General features: G+C 42.3%; 1 long non-coding RNA gene across 1 annotated transcript in view; it reads right to left on the reverse strand.

Annotated features, from left to right (window-relative positions):
- LOC131565817 (uncharacterized) overlaps positions 1-9187 on the reverse strand; it is a 254056-nt gene extending 244869 nt beyond the window's left edge. The window contains exons 1-2 of the long non-coding RNA XR_009275481.1: positions 8971-9187; positions 6547-6863 (exon numbers count right to left, since the gene is read on the reverse strand). This is a non-coding gene — a long non-coding RNA (uncharacterized LOC131565817). The remainder of the gene's footprint in view (positions 1-6546; positions 6864-8970) is intronic.
- Between the last annotated feature and the right edge of the window lie 7877 nt (positions 9188-17064).

Below are 17064 nucleotides of genomic sequence, written 5' to 3' on the forward strand. Positions count from 1 at the left end.
AACAAGAAAAAAATATGCTCTGGATAACCCAAATTGTCTGACAAAAATATTTCAGGTATTAATTTTGAGCTACCACACACAACAATGAATACAAGGAAGGTGCTAATTATGAGTTTTATTAAATAAGGCATATAAAATAAACTAATATCAAATTAATCTTCCATCTAGATGCATTATGTGGTTCAAGATGAATCTCAGTGGACATTAAGCAAATTGTTCACTTGTTTCTTTGGGAAGAGGGAGCAATTTCTCTTATAGCTGCCTTTAAAACTTCCTTTTCAGTCCTATTACTAAGTGAATTGCTGTCAGGAACACACACCAGGCTATAGGCCCCTTCCTACACTGCCCAAGCACTGGAATTCCTGCAGACCATATATATCAAACACTGCCATGATCTCAGACACAGATTTTATCTGCATGGAAAAGGAAAGCTGTAAAGCCATAAAATGCATAGACTTAATGCTATAAAAATAATGCATACAAATCCTGAAACTGAGAGGCAACTGCATGATAAAGAACAAGATTTTGGGTTCAGAAATGCATTTCTTTAATTCCTTCTTTTTCAAGTGCAATTTCAATTAAAAAAAAAAAAAAAAAAAAAAAAAAAAAAAAAGCCACAAAGTTGTGAACCTGAAACACCCTTCTTTCCAGGGTCTGACTTTCAGTGAGGAGCCATGCCTATACAAGATTCACAAGTCCAGCCCAGGAGGTTGAATGAATAAACCTACTGGCTACGTGGTATCATAAAACTTTGAATATGGCAAAATTAAGCCCCAGAGATAGATGATGAAAAGAGTGCTATCTTATTCATCTTTTTAACAAAAAGGCAAGGCATCTTTTGTCATGGCAAGAGAGCATTTCTTTCAATGCTTGAAGCCCAAAGCCTTGAAGCAACAGCCTCTCTCTAAAGAACAATTGGGTTCACGTTCACACACACCCCAATAAAGAGAGCCCAATGAAAAGTCCCCTGAGCTGCCACCAGCCCGGGTCAGCTCCAGCCCCAGCAGAGCTGAACCCACATCATACCCAAGCCCAGAAGAAAAGCAACAACTGACAGATGAAGTACAGTAGCACAATTATACAAAGTAGCTCACAGACGTAGTTTAATACCTGGTGTGGCAGCACACCGGCCTGCACCAAAGCATCAACTTGCTTAAAAACACCTCTGTTTTCTCTGCATAATCCAGGGCCACCTTCCTATATACTCTCACCACAAATTTCATTAATTTCAGAGGACGGGCACAGATCAATACTGGTATCAATCAAAAACAAATTTTCAAATTCTAAATGATAACTAAATGGCAGCCGCACAAAGTTTCACCCCTGAGGAAATCTGGAACCAACACGTGCAACTCCTGAAACACTTACCTAAATTAACTGTGGTCTTGAACAGTGTTGCAAAGAGAAACAAAAAATAGTAAGTGTATCATCAATTGAAGGATGCACTGATTCGGGGAGCAATGTAACCCAAAATGTGCAAAGCAAAAGTTAACTTTGTTTACTTTCACAGTATTAAGCATTACAATTTTATCACAAACCAAGAAGAAGCCGACACTACTGATGTCTGAGATATTTATTACTTTTGCCACAGCCATTTAAAGATTTCACTCCATTTTTCTATTAGAAATGCTCTGATGGCACAGGAGTCCTGACACATAAATTATGACAAACAGCTTCTCATCCATTCCCACAAAATCCACATCTCTTTCCTCTTCCCATCCATCACTAGCAACTAGCCCTTGTTTTCAAAATGTCTCACCACTTCCTTTCCTCACCAATCATCCCTGGCTCACAACCAAGCCAGACTCCGTCCTTATCAGCCCAGAATACCCACTCCCACTGCTCACCTATTTATTTTATGGCAATCACACGCCTCCTCCTTCCATACCCAGCCACCTCCCAGGCCTGCAAGAAATTCCATGCAAACATTCATGATTCTAAATGATTCTACCTCAGCGCTCTCTCTTGTCTCTGACATGGAAGTAATGCTGGCAAGCAGAGGAACGCCACACTCATCACCCCCCGTGGGACTTTAGACTTTAAAATAAATTTTCCAAAACAATAAAACAACAAAAAAAAAAACCCAAAACCAAAAACAAACAAACAAAAACCCACAAAACCAAACAAAAATAAAAACACAGAAAAGTGACAGAAAAATTTATACTGGAACCTTTGGAATTTTTCAGCTGTATCAAAATGCAGTTAATTTCATAGAGTTGCAACATTGTTCTTAAATAGAAGGACTGCAGCTTTAGTTTACAAATATTATGAACTTAAACCAGTTTTCAATTTTTAGCAGGAGTAGACACGTCTGGACTAGGCAGGAGCTTTTTCTCTTCTTTCTTATTTGTACAGAGTCAAACTCAATTTCTTCTCACTAACCTACAATATTCATGGATTTAAATATAGAATCCACACTTGTAGTAGTCTCATAACCTTTCGGGGGAAGTACTGTCCCTGTCCTCGAAGGCCAGAACTAATTGTGTGTTAAAATATTCTAAGTCTCCCTAGCTTATCCATTTCCCCCTACCAAACCCAAACATATCTATGCATTTCAATCAAGGAAAGGTCAAGATATCAAGCAGAATGTGGCCCTACCTCAGGCTTCACAAATAGTTTGTGATAAATTTCATGTTATGACAATGCAAGTAAAAAAAAAAAAAAGAAGAAGAAGAATAAAAATAAAATCCATTAGTGACTTGGAAAGCTTATTGCTACATAAAATAAATCCAATCAAGAAACAGAAAATTATTCCAGACACCATATGCCTCTGTCCTGACATTACTGAGAGCACTTTACAGAAAAAGCAGGTCGCATGTTGGAAGCTTTGTTTTCATTTTAAGTCTTCATGCAATTATTTCTCAATTATAACTGCAATACAAGGTGTGGGGGATTGTGGTTTCTGTATGCCCACACCCAGATTTCAAGTGGAAGCCCTCTCTTTCCAGCCTTAGTTGACTTCCTAGTACCTCTCATAAAAATTTCCTCTGACAAGAAAAGAAACAAACTGTACTCCAATGGTTATATTGCTTCTGTAAGAATACTGTGCCTCAAGTTGCATAATAAGGTGACAAACCAGTGAAAGGAGAAAAATAATAAAAAAAGAAAACATCATATTAACAATTATGACTTCTACTATTGTAAGCTCTAGGATTTCACACCCGATATTCACCCAGCCAGCCTTGAGCAAAATACAGAAGAAAAAAAAAAAACAGACACAATTATCAATAGCATTTTCTATGGAACCAAAGATACAACGACAACTCCATTCTAGTAAGGTGCCCTGACCTACAGCTTCCATCTTGCTTTCTCAGTGAAGATCGTGAAGTGAATATTTACCATGCCCCTCATCACTGCCCAATAGTCTTTGGGCTACCTGGGAGCCTTTCCAGGGACTAACAGTCTTATGTCCAAAAGCTTTCTCTCAAAATTTTACCCAAGAATCAAACTATGCCTCCAAATCCTGAGGAGGACACTCTGGTGAAATGTCCAGAGAAGAAGCAGGGCCTCCCACAGGAAGGTTGAAAAGCAACAGGCCCTCAGGAAAGCATCCCTATTTCCATTTTGTATCAGGAACCTCCCAAAAGGGGCACACATGGGTCTACAGAAATTTCTACCTCACTTGGGAACCCATGCATCCAGAAAAACACTTCAACCAAAGGGAAGGAATGGTCAGAGAAATCAAGTATTATCACATTTTCCTTTCTACCTTCCTAGATGTTAATGGTTGGGAAGTTACTCCATGTGCCATCTCCTCTTCCACCCAAAAATCTGGCAGTAACAAAACCTGCCCTGCTCTCCTCTGCTCATTTTTCACAGTGCACAAATCCAACAATGCAGCTCACTTGCCCACACACACTTCACTGTAAAATTTGCACTCTTTGCAGCCTGTTAAATCTCTTCCACACTCAGGTTGGGTTGGCCTGAAAGGCCCTCATGCTTACCCTCACCTCAGTTACACAGAGCAAAATATTTTCTCAAACAACCAAGTACATTGGCTAGAAGCCTTCTTTAACTGACAGCACAGTTCAAAAGAGGAATCACTGTTTAAACTATCTGGATTTTTTTAAAATTTGTTTTAGGCGCAAATTCTGCTACCAGATTAAAATTCCAGGGTAGGTTTGTGAGGGGGAGTTCAGAACTCCCTCCCCTCTAAAATAAACCACACTCCCTCAGAACACCTTCAAGGGCTTCAATCACCTCCTAAGACTGTCACAAGCAAAGCAAGCAACTACCAAATTGCAACCAAAGACAAATGACAGGAACAACCTCTTCCCCACACTTCAGGCTCCCATACCCAAAAATCTTTTCTCAAGCAGCAGTTCCTCCCAGCCAGCTCCCTCTGAGAGCATCAAGGCTCCTTCCCACCCCAAGGAAGGCAGGTGGTCCCCATCACCCCTCCCAGGCCCAGGTGCTGCTCCTTCCCCACAGTTCTCGGCCTCCACCCAACTCCTGCTGCATCTGGTGCCTTTGCTGGGACCGCTCCCAGGAGAAGGGCACAGGAACACTCCAGCCAGGGCCCCCAGAAGGCTTTCCCTGTCTCTCTGCAAGCCCCAAAAGGGTCTCATCTCCTACCAGTGCAGCACAGCTCCCAGCTGGGAGCTACCACTTTCTTTCTGGCCCTGCTTTTCCTCTCTCTGCAGATCCCATCTCCAAGTAGGAATATGATTCTTTGCATTTTATTAGAAATAGTCCAAAGAAATTTGAAGACAGACAAGTAGTAAATTTTAGCAGTTTGTCACCAGTTATTAATACTGGAAATGTTCAAAGTACAAACAAATGCAAATATATCTAATGGTTTGCCAACTATATCCAGAATCTTATGGCAATAATGAAATTCATTCTACACAAACTCTCAGATTAAGCTAAGGAGTCATTTCTCCTCAGTAATTTTTACTCCTTAGAGTAAAAATTCTTCTCCATTTTCAGTGCTGATGAAATTAATAGCTTTCGTGCAGATAAATTAAGTGTACATCTAAGTTCAATGTAGTTTTCCTAAAGAGTGGCAAGTACCTGAGAAGAAACTCAGCTAGAACAAAAGCTTCACAGAAACAAAAAAAGGACTGCAGTTTTGATTTTCTTTAAATAGACAAAAATAATAACTAGAATTCTTTTCCAAGATGACACTAGATAGCAGCTCCAAATATTTTCATCCACAAAATCTATTTATTATTCTCTGTCTTCTCTTTCCACAAACAGCCCAGGACTTTCCATTTCTGAGACTTCAAATTAAAGACTTTCATATGGCTAGTTTCAGTCATGTAAGTTCAAAAATAGTGTAAATGCAGAACAATATAAAGACCGTAAATCTAAATGTACATTAATTGCATCCAGTATGCAGCAAAAAAGCTTACCCACAATAATCAAGAAAATTAAGAGTAGGTCTTTATTAAAACACAGTCAGAACGAGGAAATTAGAACTGTATTGCTTCTTGTATCTCTGCTTACTACAGGAAAGGATCACAAGTGATTATTTGTTCAGATTTCTGTTTTGCTCTAAAGTAGGCCAGCCAGCTCAGCACTTTTCTTAAGATTATGAATACTTGTCTGCCCTACATATGGTATAGGCTGAAACCAATCAGTTGAGCTGAAACATGTAGCAAAACCGACTATTTTCACATCATTCATTTTCAGCTCTAGTGAAGAAGTGCACAGAACAGGTATAAAAGGATCAGATTTTAAATACTTTTAAAATTTGCTCTACCATTAGCACGGTTCACTAAAAAGCTCACTGATTTCCTCACTCTCAGATTAACACTTCATCTCGATTCAAGAATAATTTGTTGTTCATTAATAACTCTTTAACCACTTGTTTTCTCTGCTAATTTCCAGTTTATCTTTTTACATTGATTACCTCATTTAGTAGGAAAACTGAGTGCTGAACTGCATCCAGTAGACTTTCTTATTACTACGACATTCAAGATGCAAGCACGCTCTGCAAGAAGCCTTACATCAAAACTTTAAAAACGTATGAAACAAAATAATTCCTTGAATTTTTAACTGAATACTGAATTTTTAACTGAATTGGTTGCTCTTTTTCCCCCACACAAGCCACCCTTGAGACTTGTGTCATTATTTGGAGGAAAGGAGGTTAAATCATAGAAGGTTGCTATCTTGAGTTCAAAATAGAAAACAGTAACATCTTCAAACAAACTGGGCTATTTGGAAGATCAGAACTGCAGAAAGTGCTTTGCTTAAATTGCTTTTAACTTATTTTTCTTAAAAGTTACGTAGTCTCTTTTTCTAGAGCTGCTAAGCACACATAGAAGTCATTATCTTCAAAATATAAGTTAATAATGGAAAAAAAAAACCTTTCATATTTGGGTTTTCCTTTTCCATTTAAGATATAAACATTATCAAGTCATTAGTACGAAATTTCTGTCAGATTAACACCACTCAAAACTCTTGGCAGGTATCAGTAGCAAGGCAAAACAAAACAAAATCAAAAAAAAGCTACAAAGCAAGCTTGTTTAAAACAAAGACAGGTATTTCTATTTAGTATTCTGATGTATGAGACAGTATTTTTGCACCAGGGCAGAGGCATACCTTTCATCAGCTGCAGAACCTCGGTGTCAGATGGCGATATAATCCAAATGGGTCTCAGAAGCATGTTCCAGAATATCCACAAGTTTCAGCATGGGGCTCTTCCATTCCCCCAGGAGACCATTAACCATTCATTAACCATTACAATGAATCCAAACAGCTGAGATGTTAAGCAGCTGTATGGTCCAGCTTGAACCATGGTACGCGGCCCTGAGGAATCCCAAGCTGTATTCCACCATCCAAAGAGCAATGCAATATGGCACCCATCACAGACTGATGTTCTGGCAACCATCCCATTTTCCCAACAATCCTGTTGTGACCTGTTCAAAAAAGAGGAAGAAGTGTTAGTTCAGCACAGTAACTCTGCTACGTGACTCGGGAGCTAACATACAAATATAAAGTTACGTTCTTCTGAATGATTTCAAACACAAATTTCTTCACAGATTTAGACACATCCTAAACTCAAAGCCTGGTGATGGCATTTTGTTTTAAAAACATCATGGGGCTGGAGTGCAAGAGAAGAGGGTTTAAGAAAAAGGCTTTCATATATCTCTACAGATTGCACAGTCTTACCTTGCAGAAAGCACTGAAGTGACAGGGAAAAAAGGTAATATAAAGGCTCTTCAACTGCCCTGGCAGGTATTTAAAAACTAATGAAAAGAGTAAGTCAATTAGAAAAACCCCAAGTAACAAAAATAAAACTCATCAACCCTTTTGAGGGAAACATATATGATCTTTCTCTGCCTCCTTAGCCCTGTTGCAGTGCCTCCCCAGAGCACCTCCACCAGCAGATGGGACCTAAACTTTGAGCACTACTGATGCCATTTGGCCCTGGAAGAAGGCAAAGCAGCCCAACCCACATCAGTCTGCTCTGGTAGCCCCTCTGTGCAATTCCTCCAGAGATGTAAAAAGAAAATTTGACTTAGGTTGGGAAGGGGACTATGAGGAACGGAGAGAAAAGTCTGAATAGTTTGCAGAGGAGGGAACAATGACGTGAAGAACAGCATTGGGTCTGTGAAGATGGAGTAGGGAAAAGAACAAACTTCCACACTAAGGACAATGGAGAGGAACTAGAAGAAGCTTTTAGAGACTGGAAGATGCATGAAAGACAAAGATGAGAAGAAAGGAGAAAGTGAACATTTACGAACAAGAATTATTACTAGGAGCTCTGGATAACATGGATGTAAGGCAGTCCACAGAAGAATAAGTTTAGGAGAGAACAAGAAGAAGCTTTATGTTTGCTTCATATCAGGAGAAATGAGCATTTCTACTCATGGAGGAAAGGAAAGATCCTGGCAGAAGGAATTTTTCATGAGAAATGCAAGTATAAAGGTAGAAGAGTAGGTGGGAAGAGATTAAGGAGGAGGAGAATGAATAAGAATAAAAAGTAAAAAGTAGACTTCAGAGATTCTGAAATGGGTAGATATAAGGAGAGAGGGGGACAATTAGGAAATTGGGACAAGAAAACACAAGAAAGTAGAGGACTAGGATGAAAAAAGAGAAAAATGGAAGACTATTACATAGCACAGAAAAAGAAGATGGGGGAATAATAAGATACTAAATTGATACCGATAATTCAGAAAAGTACAAAGAGCTCAAAGTTTTGTGGAGTTGCGATGCTTGCTCTAGAAAGCGTGAACCAAAAGAAATGGAACAAAACCCAAGGCAACTGTCGCCTTTCCAAAGGGACGAAGGGAACTGAAGCCCAGCCGAGGAAGGGCCAGCCTGGACCGACCCTTCCCACTCTCCCTTCGCTACGATCAACGCAGTCGGGAGAACAAAGTCTTCCCTCTGGTCCGTCCCTCTTCTCCAAAAATTGTCCCTCGGCACTTCTGCCCACCTTGGCTCCCTGGGATGGTCCCACAGCCACCAAGTGTCACCCTCTGTGGTGTTTCGGGCCAGCGACCCAAGCTGGCACACGGAGGAGCGCCCACCTTGCCCTGCTGCGCGCTCCCTGCCCAGCCCGGTCCCACGGCCCTCGCCAGCCCCACTCCCTGGCCAGCGCCGCCAGGACTCCCTACGATCCCACCAAGTTTTCCCCCCCTTCAGCTTTTCTCTGTCCCAACTCTTAAAAACACAGCCCGATCCAGAAAGCCCTCCGAGTCCATTTCCCTCCTCACCAAAAAAAAAAAAAAAAAAAGGGGGGGAAAAAAGTTAAACCTCTACAATAAAACAAAGCCGGAGCAAGAAGGAGGCAAGCCCCCACCCCGACTAGTGCCCCCCAGCCCGCATTAGGGGAGTTGGGGCGGAACGACTGCCTTACCCTCCCCAAAAATACCTGCATGTGCTCCCAAAAGTACAAAGGGAAGGCTGGGCTGGCCCGCGGACGCCTCCGCTGCGCTCCCAGACCCGGGCGCGGATGGCAGGGCGGAGGGGGGAGCGACGAGGGAGCCGGGAAAGAACAATAAACCCCAAGCCCAAACGTACCTTCTCCTTTCTCTAAACTGTGAAACCAGATTTCCTTAGAAGCCTACGGCGGGGCTCTTCGCTTTTAAGCGGCGGGAGAGCTCGAAGAAAGTTGAGCAAATCTCTTCCGATAAAGTTGCCGAAGATGAGTTAAGCCGGGAGAGGCGAGCAGGAGATGGAGAGTTCATCCGAGTTTCTCCTTTTGTTCAAGTTGCCCGAGCAGACAAAGAGCCGGCAGCGGCGGCAGGTCCCCCGCGCCCCCGCTCCCCCCGCGGCCCGGGCGCCGCCGGGGTCCCGCACTGCCCTCGCCCCCCGCCTCCTCCCACCGCCGCAACTTTCCGTCTGCTCCATCCCTCCTCAGCCCCGAGCCCGGCTCCGGCGCTAAACTTCCCTCGAACTGAACCTCCCAGAAAAAGAAAACAATTTAATTCAAGGCGGGGGAGTGGGGGGTGGAAAGGGAGAGAACCATCTCTCAAATCATTATTTCCGGTAGATGCACCTCTTTGTTTGGATTCCCCCGACTGTCAGTGAGGACAAGCCTCTGGGGATCTGCTCTCGGACAGTTTGATCTGCCGGAATGAGACGGGCAAACGAAGGACATAAAGAAAAATAACTTTCAAAGAAAGAAAAGCGGGGGGAAAACTAAATAGAAAACAATATAAAACTGCGGAGTTGCGAAACGAACCCGGTTTTCATGGACACGGGAAGTACATAAATAAACAACTGAAGGGGAATTTCGGAAAACTGTTGGTTCTCCTCCCCTTCCCCTTCGCACTTTTCCAGAGAACGTAACAAAAAAAGCCCCCCGAAACCTCCTGGCCGCGGCTCCGTGCCGCCGCCGCCAGCTCCTGGCATCCCTACCTGTTGCGTAAAGCGCAAAGATGGGGCCGACCGCATCCGTCCCAAAGAGACCCAACGGGAACGAGGGGACCTCCCGCACCCCACGGCCCCTCCACCTGCCCTGGGGCAGCCCCCACGGGCACACCGGGCCCGGGGGTGGCCGCAGCCCCGGCGGAAGGCGCGGCCCCGCTCCCTGCCCGGCCCCGCTCCGGGCGGCCGTCGGGGCGCCCCGGTCCCCGCCGAAAGTTTGGCGGGGCGGGGCTGGACTGCGCCGCGGCCTCGCACCGAGACAAAAGGAGCCGGAGCAGCGCTGCAGCTCACCTTGGAGGGACGGAGGGAGGCTCAAGAGATACCTTCCGCCTCAGCCCTCCTCCTCCTCCTCTTTCCCATCCCCGGCCCTGCAGGACAGGCTCACGCTGGGCACTGGGGCGCGATCCCGGCTCAGCCCCGCCAAGGGTCCGCTCCCCGCTCTGAACAAAGCGGGGACAGCGGCCCTGCCGCCCCCGCCCCGCCTGCCCCCGCTGTCCCTAACTTTTGGTGCCCACCTGGCATCCCGGCGGCTCGGGAAGGGCGGGAAGGGCGGCGGTGCGCCCGGAGCGGGACCCGCACGTCGGGGCAGCGGGCCCGGGGCTGTCGCCGGGTGTCGCCGGGGGGGGGGGCCACGACACGGACCCGCTGCTCATTGTCCGTCCCAGGGTGGGCCCGTGGCAGGGCGTCCCGGAGGGTGCGTGGGCGTCCGCAGCACGCGTGGGGTCTGGAGAGTTTGTGCGCAGCGGGCACGGGTGCCAGGGGCTCCAGCCCTCAGGACCTTGCCTACCAGGCCTGAAAGATGCCCCCAGTGCTGCTTACTTTATTTTCTTTTCTCTTTCTGGTTTGTTTGTTTTTGTGTTGATTTGGTTGGGTTTTGGGGGGTTTTTTGTTAGTTTTGGTTTGGTTTGGGTTTTTTTGCCTTAGAAACAAGCGGAACCTTGGAGTGTAATACCTGGCATGAGAAGTCATCCTTGTAGTCATTCTTTACCACTCATCTTCTTCAGCTCTTCTGCATTGAGTGCTCTCGAGCAACTCTCATAATACCTTAAAAATCTCCTCCTAAATTATTTTCTATGCACTGTTTCTCCCTTACATCCATTTCCGACTTTTCACAGGTTTTTATTCTCTCTATCTACTCTATTTCTATGGTTGTTTTGTCCATGTTTTTCTTTCCACCTCTGCACTTTTGTTTCCTTAATCCTTCGGTTTTATGGTGGAAGAGGAATGTTGACTGCAGCTTTCCTTACCTCCACCCTTATTTTCTCTGGTTTTCGCATACACTCTCTTAGCAGGGCACAGTGAAATCAGGCAAACACGTACTCTTCTGCTAATTCATATATATTTTTTTGCTGTATTTCTTTCCCAGATGATTCCCAGATCCAGTGGAACACTATCCTGTTGTTTGCTCATTGTGCATTGTGGCACAACCTGCAAACATCTTACAAAAGGCTGCTCTTGGTGGCTTTCTCGGGAAAAACACAAATTGCACAAGTAGCTCCTTGTGCCGTGGGGTTTTGGCTTTGGCAGACATCAATGGCATGTTGCATAAAGGTATAACTTCCTGAGAATTTGTGAAGATGTTGACTTGCTCCGTGGTTTGCCAGCTGAGTTGGGGTTTATGGGGCAGGTAAATATGAACACCCTTGTGCCCTTCTTTCCTTTCCTTGGAAGCAGGAGGCCAAAAGCTTCTAAAAATTTTAATTCTCTGGTACTGGTGCTATTTAAACAAAGTATGCGTCTACCTTATAACTTCATCATAAGTGATAAAAGTTACTAATCATTGGATCAGAGATCACCAGTTGCCTAGGGTCCCATAATCAATACACATAAAGAGAGGAGAGTCACCACTGAAAATATCTTGTGGAGACCTAACTGAGCAAGGATGAGAAAAATAGAAAAATTGTCAGAAAGGACAAAAATGTCAGAAACATTTCAACAAAATCTTTTGTGTCTTAGAGAAGGGCTTATTTGATGGGTAAGTGGCCATCTGCCATTGAGACAATAAAATTTTGTTGAAATTCCCTCATGGTTCATTGGGCAGGTAAAGAGAAGCATTAAGCAGTAAAAAGGAAAACATAAGAGGCAATAAAAAAAGGAATAGTTTATGATAATTAACATGAAGTAGAAATTATATAATGTAGAACATTATTTGGAAAAGTCAAAAACATTACATAAAAATCCACATCTTGAATGGATGAAATTAAAATAATTTTACAGTAAGTGAGGAATGAAGCATCTCCTAATAATGTTCATAGGCCTTTCAGTTCTAATTATGAGACAAAATATTCTGCTAATGATACCTGTGCTCTATAAGTGGGAAGATAAATATTGCACACAGAAAATAACCTATTTTTTGGTCTTTGGGCAGCATCTATCTCCAATAAACATTGAATCCTTAGCCCCAGATGCCTTGCACCCTAACATCAAGATGTACTTGATACTTTATGTCACAGCAATGTTCAGTTTAATAAATCCTAGAATGCCATGGAAATTATGGGAACCTATTGCAAACATTGTGCCAATATGAAAAAGGGGCAAACAGGAAGACACAGATTGCAATACTCCATTTTGCCTGACATTCACCCCTTAAAACATAGTGAAAGCCTGACATAGGACTACATTCAAGGAGAACTAAGGAAAAGAATAATGATTCTAAAGCACTGCTCCTTTATCTTTAATTCCTTTTTTTGCCTTTGTTTTTAAATTTCATAGTGAGTATAGGGTGGGTTGGAATACAGATCTAGTGACAGCTCCACATGCTGACTGATCTGGCTTGAAGAAAGCAGTGAAGAAATTTCTCATGGAGTGCCAATATTTAAACATTTCCAAATGACAGTGATCTTGTCTTTCATCTGATAATAGGAACAACTGGCCTGTACTACCTGTGTTTAATTTCTTGATTCCCACACTGCATAGCCACATTTTTTTTCAGCTATTTGGTTTCTTTCTGTCTCCATATGACTTTTACTCTGCTTCCCAAGCCTCCTCAAGAAAAGGCTTTACCAAAATTAACTCTAGACATAATTTCAGGACTTTTAAGATCACAAAAGTTCGTCAAATCATCATATAAAAGGTCAAACGTTTTTCCTTGGCAAACGAGACAGGAAACATAATCCAGTTTCTCCTGTATTTATTCTGGCTGTCCATATTCCAGAGAAGTGTCCCATTTTGCTAAAATATTTAGTCAACACAGTCAACCATTTTATTAAGTACAAAACCAACTACAACTCTAGCTGTTAAAAAAAGGAAAACAACAAAACAAAAACAAAAAGGTCTGGACTTCATTTTAAATCAAAATTTGTTTGGCTTTAGTTTCTAGTTACTTTTTAAATTTATTTCATGTCTCGCCACCACATTAAATTAGTGTACAGTTAATTTTATAAATGGGGGCCTGAAAGCAGGGCTGGCTGCACAGGACAGGAAACCTTCCTGCAGAGATAATGTACTTACAGGATTGTTTTAATCTCTTTGAGGGATTACTTACATTAACTTGTTGAGGTTCCATTACATTTACCAAGAAAACATACATTTGCTTGAAGTTTGCCAGCTGAGGAGGCTTCTGGGGCTGTGGCACTCACTCAGCATTTGTTTGCCACACTGAGGGCAATGGCCATTTAGAAGCACAGTCAGTGCCAAGCAGAGATGTGAAGGCTGGAGCTCCCCAAGCCGTGTATTTGTGTATTTTGTGTGGCTGCTGTAAGCACCTACCATGCAGACCAAAATGAAGAGCAGCCCAGCCTGCAGCAGGGAGCTGGGTGCTGGTTATGTCTCACTCCCATCACCACAGAGCACCCCAGAAGAGGGGCACTGGTTTCAGTTCTTTCTATTTCAACACATCAGTATTAAACTCACAGAACTCATAGAAAAGTTAGCATAAATCGCTACAGTAACTGTTTTTGCTTTCACTGTAAGAAAAGTTCAGGGTTGCTTAACCTTGCTTCCCTGAGAAGTGAACCAGCACTCATGTGAAAATTCTGACTTCACTGTGAGCTTCTGGATGTTGACATGTGTAGGAAGAGCAGCAGTACAGCAGATGATCAGCAAAATGTGGTCTCTTAGGGGATAATTCAGATCTTCTAGCAAAATGTTTTGCTTCTCATTTTATTTTTCTATATGCAGAGGCCGATTTCACCACTAGTCTCTTTTGTAGAAGTGAGAATCAAATCAATAGGCCAATCCACTCATTTAAATGTAAAGACTGAGAAAGGCAAACCTGCAAATGAAAGAATTGTTTTGGCATGAATACATTCTTCTCTGTAGACACGTGCCCAGCAAATTCACAGGATGCTTATTTTTTGGGGAGAAGGAAAAACTCAAAGCAAAAACAAAAACCCAACCCAAACTACATTACTGCAAAAGGATAGAAAACCATGAGCTTTCCAGCTTTTTTTTTAAAATCACCTAAAGGTTCTTCATAACATCTACACTCTGGAGAAAGAAAATACAATTTGTAACTGATTTGCAACTAGCTGTATTTTCCTAGTGTTTTCTCCTAAGCCAGAAAGAGGGTAGTGAAATCCTCTCTGGTCTTCTTTCCATCAAGTCTCCATTTTGATCAAGCCAAGAAAAGTCTTAGCTTGTCGACCTCATAAACAAAACTTTTATTGTTTTTTAGACTCATACACCAGAGCCTCTTTGTCACCTCCATTTATGTCTTATTTTGTTGGGATTTTGGGAGCATGGGGGTGTTTTGGGGTTTTTTACATCTAAACCAACTCTTTATTTGGCAAATCAGACCTGACTCCATTCTCACCGTTTCTTTCACTTTTTCCTCCAGAGCCTATGGTTTTACAAATAGGTCTTGTACAAGAGTCCCTAGAGAAACAGATAATTCCCAAGCAAATTCAAAAAAGTGTTTAGTTTAGCAATATGTTCGTACATGATGATTGCTAGTGCAGTTTCTATTCCTCACAAACGAAAATTTTTATTATGAAGAATGAAATCTCCATAGCAAGCTGAACAAATGAACAGATCCAATTCATACTATTCTTACTAGATAAGGTCAAAATTGTAACTTTTCCATATTCTTATTCCCATTTACTCTATATATGCATACTACTCAAATAAATTATTTTCAACAAAATAAGACTAAGTTTGGGGAACTCTTTTTCATTTGTTTGGGGAGGTTCAGGTTGAAGAAGGTTTGGGGAACCCTCTTCAACCTGAAACTTTTAAAACATTAACTTGGACTTATTCCTTCCTGAACATTTTGATTTGTCTGACAAATATTAAGTTTCAACATAGCCACAAAATTAGGTAGTGTGTAGAGATTATCTAATGTATATACCTTCACCTTCAAAATTGAAAGAAAAGTATGGCAATTTGTTTTGAATGTTTGAGCCTAACATTCTGAATATAGTGTTTGACAATATCCATTCTTCCCATCTCCAGACAATGTTCAAGTCATTTCTAGTTGTTTTTCAACTGATTTAATTAATTTTCTTCCTCTTTGGTTTATAGTAAAAATGTCAGCCTTTTTAGCTCACCATGCTGTGATTTAAGAAATTGTCCCACAATATTGACAAAGGTGCTGGGCTAGAATTACTGTCAATATGAACTCTTTGGTTCATAAAACTTCTTGAGCAGTCACCTGAATATTTGAGAAGCAGAGAAGCTACAAAATCCTTTTTCTGAATTCCCTCATATAGCAAATTTACCCCACAATGCCAGGAAAAAGATTTTAATCCTAATTACAATCTCGGCCTTGCTTAAGAGGGCTTTGTACACCTTGTTTTCATATGAAAAACCTCTTTGTAGCATAATAATATATCTCTGTGCCTTCATAATATGGCCAGATGGATACACAGACAGAGGTTTTTGTGGCCAGAACAAAATCTAATTTGGGACTTCCCCATCTCTGCGACCATAGCCAGTCCTACACAAAAAACGCGCTTCCGCTTCATGTGGGTGCGGTTACACTGTCTGCAGCCCTCAAAAAAAAAAAAAAAGAAAAAAAGGGCTGTGAGACAGCACACACTTCCCCCACAGACACAAAGGGACAGGAGAAAGGACCAGCCCACAGAGTGCAAAGCTGCTCCTGTTCTCCTGGCTCTGGACATCCTCAGTTTCTCCTGGCTCTGGACATCCTCAGTGCCACAAGGACCAGGGCATGGCAAGCTTGTGCAGCCAGAGGGGTCTGCTGCTTTTTGGGACAGCAGGAAAGAGCCAGATGGAGAAAGGAGCAAGTGAAGAGCTGAGCAAAGGGAAGGGGATGAAGGACAGACTCCACTATCCTGTAAGAGGCCGTGCAAGCAGGCAAAGCCTCCTCCAAACACGAGGCTGCCTGGGCCACCACGAGACTGCACTGCAGTTCCACCCACAGCAGCACAACCAGGCTTGTTTACCCTGCAGAGTGCCACGTTCTCCTGCCACAGATCCAGCAAACCAACCCACGCTGTGATTTTGGCATGTGCAAGTACTGACCTACTGTATCTTTAGGTCTTGTGAGTTTGACTCTTTCCACACAGAAATAAGTATGGGAGAAATGTGGACATACACCTGCCATTCTGCAGGATGATGGAATAGAATTTGTTTTTGCAAGAAATATCAAGGTCACCTAAGAAATACTATACAGCTCTGGTAAAACCAGCATAGTAAATATAGACATGAGATAAACTAACTGTCTGGTTTTCCATTTGCCTGTGACCTCTATTACTGTTCTTTGTTCCCTTGCCTATAACCTCTAAAATTGCCTTTTTGATCCTTTAGGTCAATATGATTATCAGTCTCAACACTGCCACTGCTTTCAAATTTTTCAAATAAAACCTCATGCAGAAAGTTACAACCCATTTCTATTTGTGAGTTATTAAAAAATTAGTGCCTTTGACTGATATAGAATACTTCCAGGAGTAGATCCATATTCATAAAACAATAGCTATTCAGTCTTATTTATCACTTTATTTCTCTTTTGTCACTATTTACACAAATAATTTACCAGCTTTCACCCCTCACCTGTGTTTCATACATATAAGCACTATCATTAAAATCCACATTCATCACAGTCTCCACTCACAGCAACAAAATCAAGCAAATAAAACAAAACAAAAATCCCCTACACAAAGAACAAAATAACATCATCACAAAATCAATATACACAAAACCCTTCTCTTGTCCCTTCACCACAATTACAATAAAAACTCATCATGATCATTCTAACATTACTCAATACTTCTTTCGCCTGTTACTTCTCACTGTTACTACCCTTGTCCCAAAATCTTCATGGGCCTGGGTTTTGGCACCAAAATC

This window comes from Ammospiza caudacuta, chromosome 1 (genome assembly GCF_027887145.1).
Source record: "Ammospiza caudacuta isolate bAmmCau1 chromosome 1, bAmmCau1.pri, whole genome shotgun sequence".
In the NCBI taxonomy this organism is placed as follows: Eukaryota; Metazoa; Chordata; class Aves; order Passeriformes; family Passerellidae; genus Ammospiza; species Ammospiza caudacuta.